A 6,028-nucleotide genomic window follows, 5' to 3' on the forward strand; every position below is an offset into this window, starting at 1 on the left:
AAAAAAACAACAAAAAAACAACACACAGAAAGAAAAAAAAAACATTCGTATTTACTTTTTGAGTTGATACTAATTTAAAATGTTCTAAAACTTTTGTTAATCACTTATCAGCCTGCTTAAATTGCATGATTTTATTGTCTTTGAAATATTTCTGTAATATGTTCATCCATACGTTCACCGGTGTAGAGCTTATCTCTAAGAACTCTGTATGTGGACATATCAAACATGCATCACATCCATGCGTACATTGCAGATAATGCCACTTTTTAATTTTTTTAATTGTGACCGGTCATTGTTCGGCGTCCGTCGTCGTGCGCCGTCCGTCGTGCGTCAACATTTTCTTTGTTTATACTCTATAGGCATGCACAGTTGTGACACAATCTTTATAAAACTTGGTCAGAATGTTTGTCTTGATGATTTCTAGGTCAAGTTTGAAACTGGGTCATGTGAGGTCAAAAACTTGGTCAGTAGGCCAGACCAAAGGAAATCTTGTTAACACTCTAGATTCCACAGTTTAAGTTTGAAACGCATGTGAGTTGGTCAGAATGTTTGTCTCGATGACTTCTACGTCAAGTTCGAATCTGGGTTATGTAGAGTCAAAAACTAGGTCATCCGGTCAAATCAAAGGAAAAGCTTCTTAACTCGCTAGAGGCCGGAGTTGTGATTATATCTTTATGAAACTTGGTCAAAATGTTTGTCTTGATGATCCCTAGGAAAAGTTCGAAACTGGGTCCTGTGGGGTCAAAAGAGGTCAGTTAACTAGATCAAACGAAAACACTCTAAAGTCCACAGTTTAAGTTTGAAACTAATTGTCTTGATGACTTATAGGTCAAGTTCGAACCTTTGTCATGTACAGTCAAAAGCAAGGTCACCCCGTCAAATCAAAGGAAAAATTTGTAAATACTCTAGAGGCCACATGTTTGACCCTATCTTCATGAAACTTAGTCAGAATGTTTATATTGATGATTTTTAGTCCAAGTTTGAATCTGGGTCATGGTGAGTCACTACTTCAGATCAAAGGAAAATCTTGTAAACATTCTAGAGAACACATCTTAAGTTAGAAACAAATGATGGTAAGTGAGAATATTTTTCTTGATGAAATCTAGGTAAAGTTAGAATATATGTCATCTGGGGTCCAAAACTAGGTCACCTGGTCAAATAAAAGAAAAACTGTGTGTGTGCAATAGGGGCTGCATTTTTGACAAGATATCAGAATACAATGTAATTATCTTGATGAAATCTAGATCAAGTTGTTATCTTGGGTAACAAACTAGGTCACCTGGTCAGATCAAAGAAAATCCTTGTGTATACAATAGGGGCTGCATTTTTCATTTGATGTGCATGAAACTTGGTCAGCATATTTGTGTCTATAAAATTTCGGAAGCGATTTTATCTAGGCCATGTGTTGTAAAAAACTAGGTCACCAGGTCAAATAAAAGAAATTCCTTTTTACAATCTAGAGGCCACATTTTTTATTCTATTTTCATAAAACTTGGTCAGAATGTTTTTTATCATGATGACTTGGACGATTTCGAGTCTGGATCACGTGGGGTCAAAAATAGGTCACTAAGTAAAAAAATAAAAGAAAAAGCTTGTTTACACTCCAGAGGCCCCTTTTTTGCTCTAATCTTCCCGAATCTTTGTCAGAATGTTTGTTTTTATAAAATTTTATATGAATTTTAATCTAGGTCATGTGGGGACAAAAACATGGTCATTAGATCAAATCAAAGAAAATAGTTTTTTACACCTAAGAGGCCACATGTTTGGTCAAATCTGAATGAAAATTGGTAAGAATATTAGTCTCCATGAAATCACTAGGTCAAACTTGTTTACATTGTTACGGTGTGTTACTCAGGTGAGAGGCCTATGATCATCTTGGTCCTCTTGTTCTGTTTCTTTCCAATATATGTTCTTGCTCTGATGTGATAAAGACGATGAATTAATATCTTCATGTTTGTCTTTGCATGAAATAATTTTCCTGATATACTTAAAATGGCCTTCCTGACAAAACTCTGTTTTGTATGAAGTTGTCCACAAACAGAGATAACTATTAATTGAATATCAATAAAACATCTATCCGCTATCACTTGAACAAATGAGTATCAATAATTTCAGATAATTACTTTTTAAATAGTCAGCATTTAAAGACAAAAGGGGCCATTAGTCAAAAATTGCAGAATGCTGCTGATCCATACCATAAAACGTTCAATGACTATGGAAAAATATTGTTCAATGATTATGCATAAATCAGTTTATTTCCTATGCTAATTTTCAATTTGTCTTCTTAAAGATTTGTTAAACTGTATTGTGTTGAAAATCACACTCGTTGTCGACGTACCAGTGATTTAACTAGTAGAATTGTATTATGATCTGACACATACCATATTAAAACACTCAGTACTCGCACATAAGTCCCGTGTAAATTTAAACTTTGTTCTGGTATATTGATTTTGCATAAGATCTGCAATTTTATTTGAAACTTAACTCTGCATATGCTTTTTGTTCTAATGCAGATTTTTTACAACTTCTGAGACCCGAGCCCTATTGAGATTTTGATAAGAGTTTTGCCAGTCTTCCAATGAATTTTAATTTGGCTGCTTTTGATATTCACTTTCATTTATATATACATTATCAAGGTGCCATTAGTTATTTATGCATATCAAAAACTGGTGCAAAATATATTGCTTGCTGTTTATATGAGTAAATACTGATAAGGAGATACTAAAATAGCCCCAAATGAGTCTAGATTGTTCATACAAATTTATGTCTTCAGAGATGAAAATTACTCAAATGGTTTTCAGGGTTGAAAATTATTCAAAGTGTACCTAACTTGTAAGTACGTATGAAGGCGCCATATTCAATTTATTGTATCAGTAATCCGACATATAACACGCTGAAAGGGTAGCCGGAGTGTCGAACGATGTGCCAATAAATGGAATATGAGCACTTTCGCCAGATTTATAGCTGCTTTCTTAAGAAACACAATTCTAAAATGTTTTGAATATTCCCTTTGTTTATTTAGACGGAGTGTTAATAAAAAAAGATTTTGTTTATGGTGTATAAATTTGTTCTTATTATTGTTTTTTAAAATAATTATTCAATGAGTAACTGAAGAGCTTACACATTTGACCTTTTAGCTCACATGAGCACAGAGTGATTAAGTGCAAGGTATTGTGTGTCAACGTCTATCGATGACATCCGTCGTCCGTCATAAAGTTCACTGTTTACACACTGTTAAACAGCCTTCATAATACCTACACAAAATTTAAATGGCGGGTAGGTCTTGATCACGTCACACTTGAGTTATAGACTTTGAATTCGTCATTTTAATAGCATATGCCATAGACATATAATATAACACACACTAACGAGGTTGACGAAAATATTTCTGATTTTTTAAAAATTGTGGATGAGGTATGTTCACCTCTGTTTAAGCAGGTGCCAAACAGTATCGATAGTTTTAATGAAAGCGGGAAAGGGGAATGGTTCGATGACGAATGTTCTTCAAAGCGTGACTTATTCTATAACTGTTTAAATTCTTATAGAAACTGTAAAAGTGATATTAACAGACTAAATATGTGCAGGGCACGCTCTCAGTATAAGTATGTGCTAAGAAATAAACGTTATAAACATAGACAGAAAGAAACTAATAAGCTGATTAAATCGAGTACAGATAATGCTAATCAGTATTGTATTAACTGGTTGTAGTTATCCTAAATCTCTTACACCGGATCATTTTGCTAGATATTTTAAAGCCATAAACAACCCTGAGCATATGTTTTTATCAGGCAGATGAAGACGTTTTGTTTTTTTAACGAAAGATATTTAAATGGTGAACTTCAAATAATGTTCACCGAATTAGATGAACATATAAGTCACATAGAAATACTGAGAGCAGTTAAGCCGTTGAAAAGTAACACAAGTGGAGGTCCAGATTTATCATTAAATGATTTTTTCAAACACACCATACTTGTCTCAATTATTTAACAAATGTCTAAACATAGGTTAATTTCCAGACTCTTGGAACGATGGGGTTATTGTTCCCATTTTTAAAAGTGGTGATATAAGACAGCCAAGCAATTATAGAGTTTTAACACTTCTAAGTGTATTAGGCAAACTGTTCACCAGAATCTTAAACAACCGACTTACGCAATGGGCAGAAACCTATCATGTTTATACTGAAGCGCAAGCTGGCTTTCGTAAGTATATGAGCACAATAATTTTATGGTACAAACTTATTAAAACAGGAGTAAGAGGGAAAATTATAGATGTCATTAAGTCTATGTATGATAATGTAAAATCAAAAGGTAAACTTATAATAATGTCAGTGATATTTGTGAATGTCATTTAGGGGTCAGACAAGGCGGATACCTTTCTCCTTTTCCTTTTAGCATGTTTTTAAATGACATTTTGTTTGTTTTGTTGGGTTAAACGTTGCACCGACATATGGCGACTTTCCAGCTTTTATGGTGGAGGAAGGCCCCCGGTGCCCCTCCGAGCATTATTTTATCACAGGCGGGAACCTGGGTAGAACCACCGACCTTCCGTAAGCCAGCTGGATGGCTTCCTCACACGAAAAATTCATCGCCCCAAGTGAGGCTTGAACCCACATCGGTGAGGGGCAAGTGATTTGAAGTCGGCGTCCTTAACGACTCGGCCGCGGAGGCCCCTATTTTTTAATGACATAGAAGACACGTTCATAAACAAGGTAATAGAAGGTACTGATATTGGTACTATGAAATTCTGTCTTTTATTATATGCTGATGATATTGTAGTGCCCCCGCCCCGGTACTGTACTTTACTTGGGTTAGGGTAAAAAAGAAATGTAAAAATAAACAGACCAGGGGCAAGGGGACTACAGTCTGGGGACTGAGTCCACCAATTACAATACTGTAAGGTTATTCATTTTGGGGATAAACAATATGTTGACTAAACTAGGGTCTGGTCGCGACCCTATAGGCTGGTAGCGCCTAAGACAAGGCTGGTAGCGCCTAAGTTAAAAAGCTGGTAGCGCCCGAGTTCAAATTTATTTCAAAGTTTAAAATAAACTACTGACAACGTTCCTTTCGGCTTCAAACAACTTTTATTTATGGGAAGCCTTAACAATAACTATTATAATTATAACTGAATGAAATAATCAGTAATGAAAATATCAGGCAAAAGTCGTGTAGCAGGCGGACCGAGAACCAACTCTAAAATTACAGTTATGAGAAAAAACAGCCATGACGTCATTCAGGATACGAACATTTCCTTATATGCAAATAAGGCGGAGCTTAACCTCTAAACAAGTTTAAACAACCGCCGTCGGACAGAAATAAAAAATAATAAAACAATATAGAACACTACGAATCAACACTACATGTCAAGAATTAAATATCAAATACTTGACAATAAAAGTTAACTATTTCTGCAGAATATGAAGCGATTTCGGTCCGCTTGTACGAGATTTAGTCACCCGGTGCATACGTACAAAAGTCCAATATGGTTGACAACTGTCAAAAATTTCAACTGACAACAACTTTTATCAAGCTTTACAAAGTCACCAATGGACATTACATGAAAACATCGATTTAATTTAATGCAGCAGGTGATTGTTGATTGAACTGTTGAATAACTCAGGCTGACATTGCGTACTTTATAGAGAATCCCTGTGAAAGCTAGAATTACAGTTTCACTAACTGACACAACGCATGACATAAGTAGAGTTCTATCATTTGGAAATGTAATTTAGTAAACAACAATTTAACAACGACTGGTTATCTGTCAATACCAAGAAATGTTACTGAACAATGAACTGTGATTAAAAAGTAGCTGACAGATAGCCTGACAAATTTAACATCAAAAATAAAAAATCTACCGATAGGCCGTCAAAAAAATGCAAAACAGTTGCATCAAAACAAGGTCGTGAGGCATCATGCCTCACATTACCCTCCCTACTGACAAAATTTCGTCCTCGAAATTGGAAAAAAAATACAGCCTGTTACACAAAATACAACAACACTAATTATTTTACAGCAACAATAATGAG

This window comes from Mercenaria mercenaria, unplaced genomic scaffold, assembly GCF_021730395.1.
Source record: "Mercenaria mercenaria strain notata unplaced genomic scaffold, MADL_Memer_1 contig_3578, whole genome shotgun sequence".
Taxonomy (NCBI): Eukaryota; Metazoa; Mollusca; class Bivalvia; order Venerida; family Veneridae; genus Mercenaria; species Mercenaria mercenaria.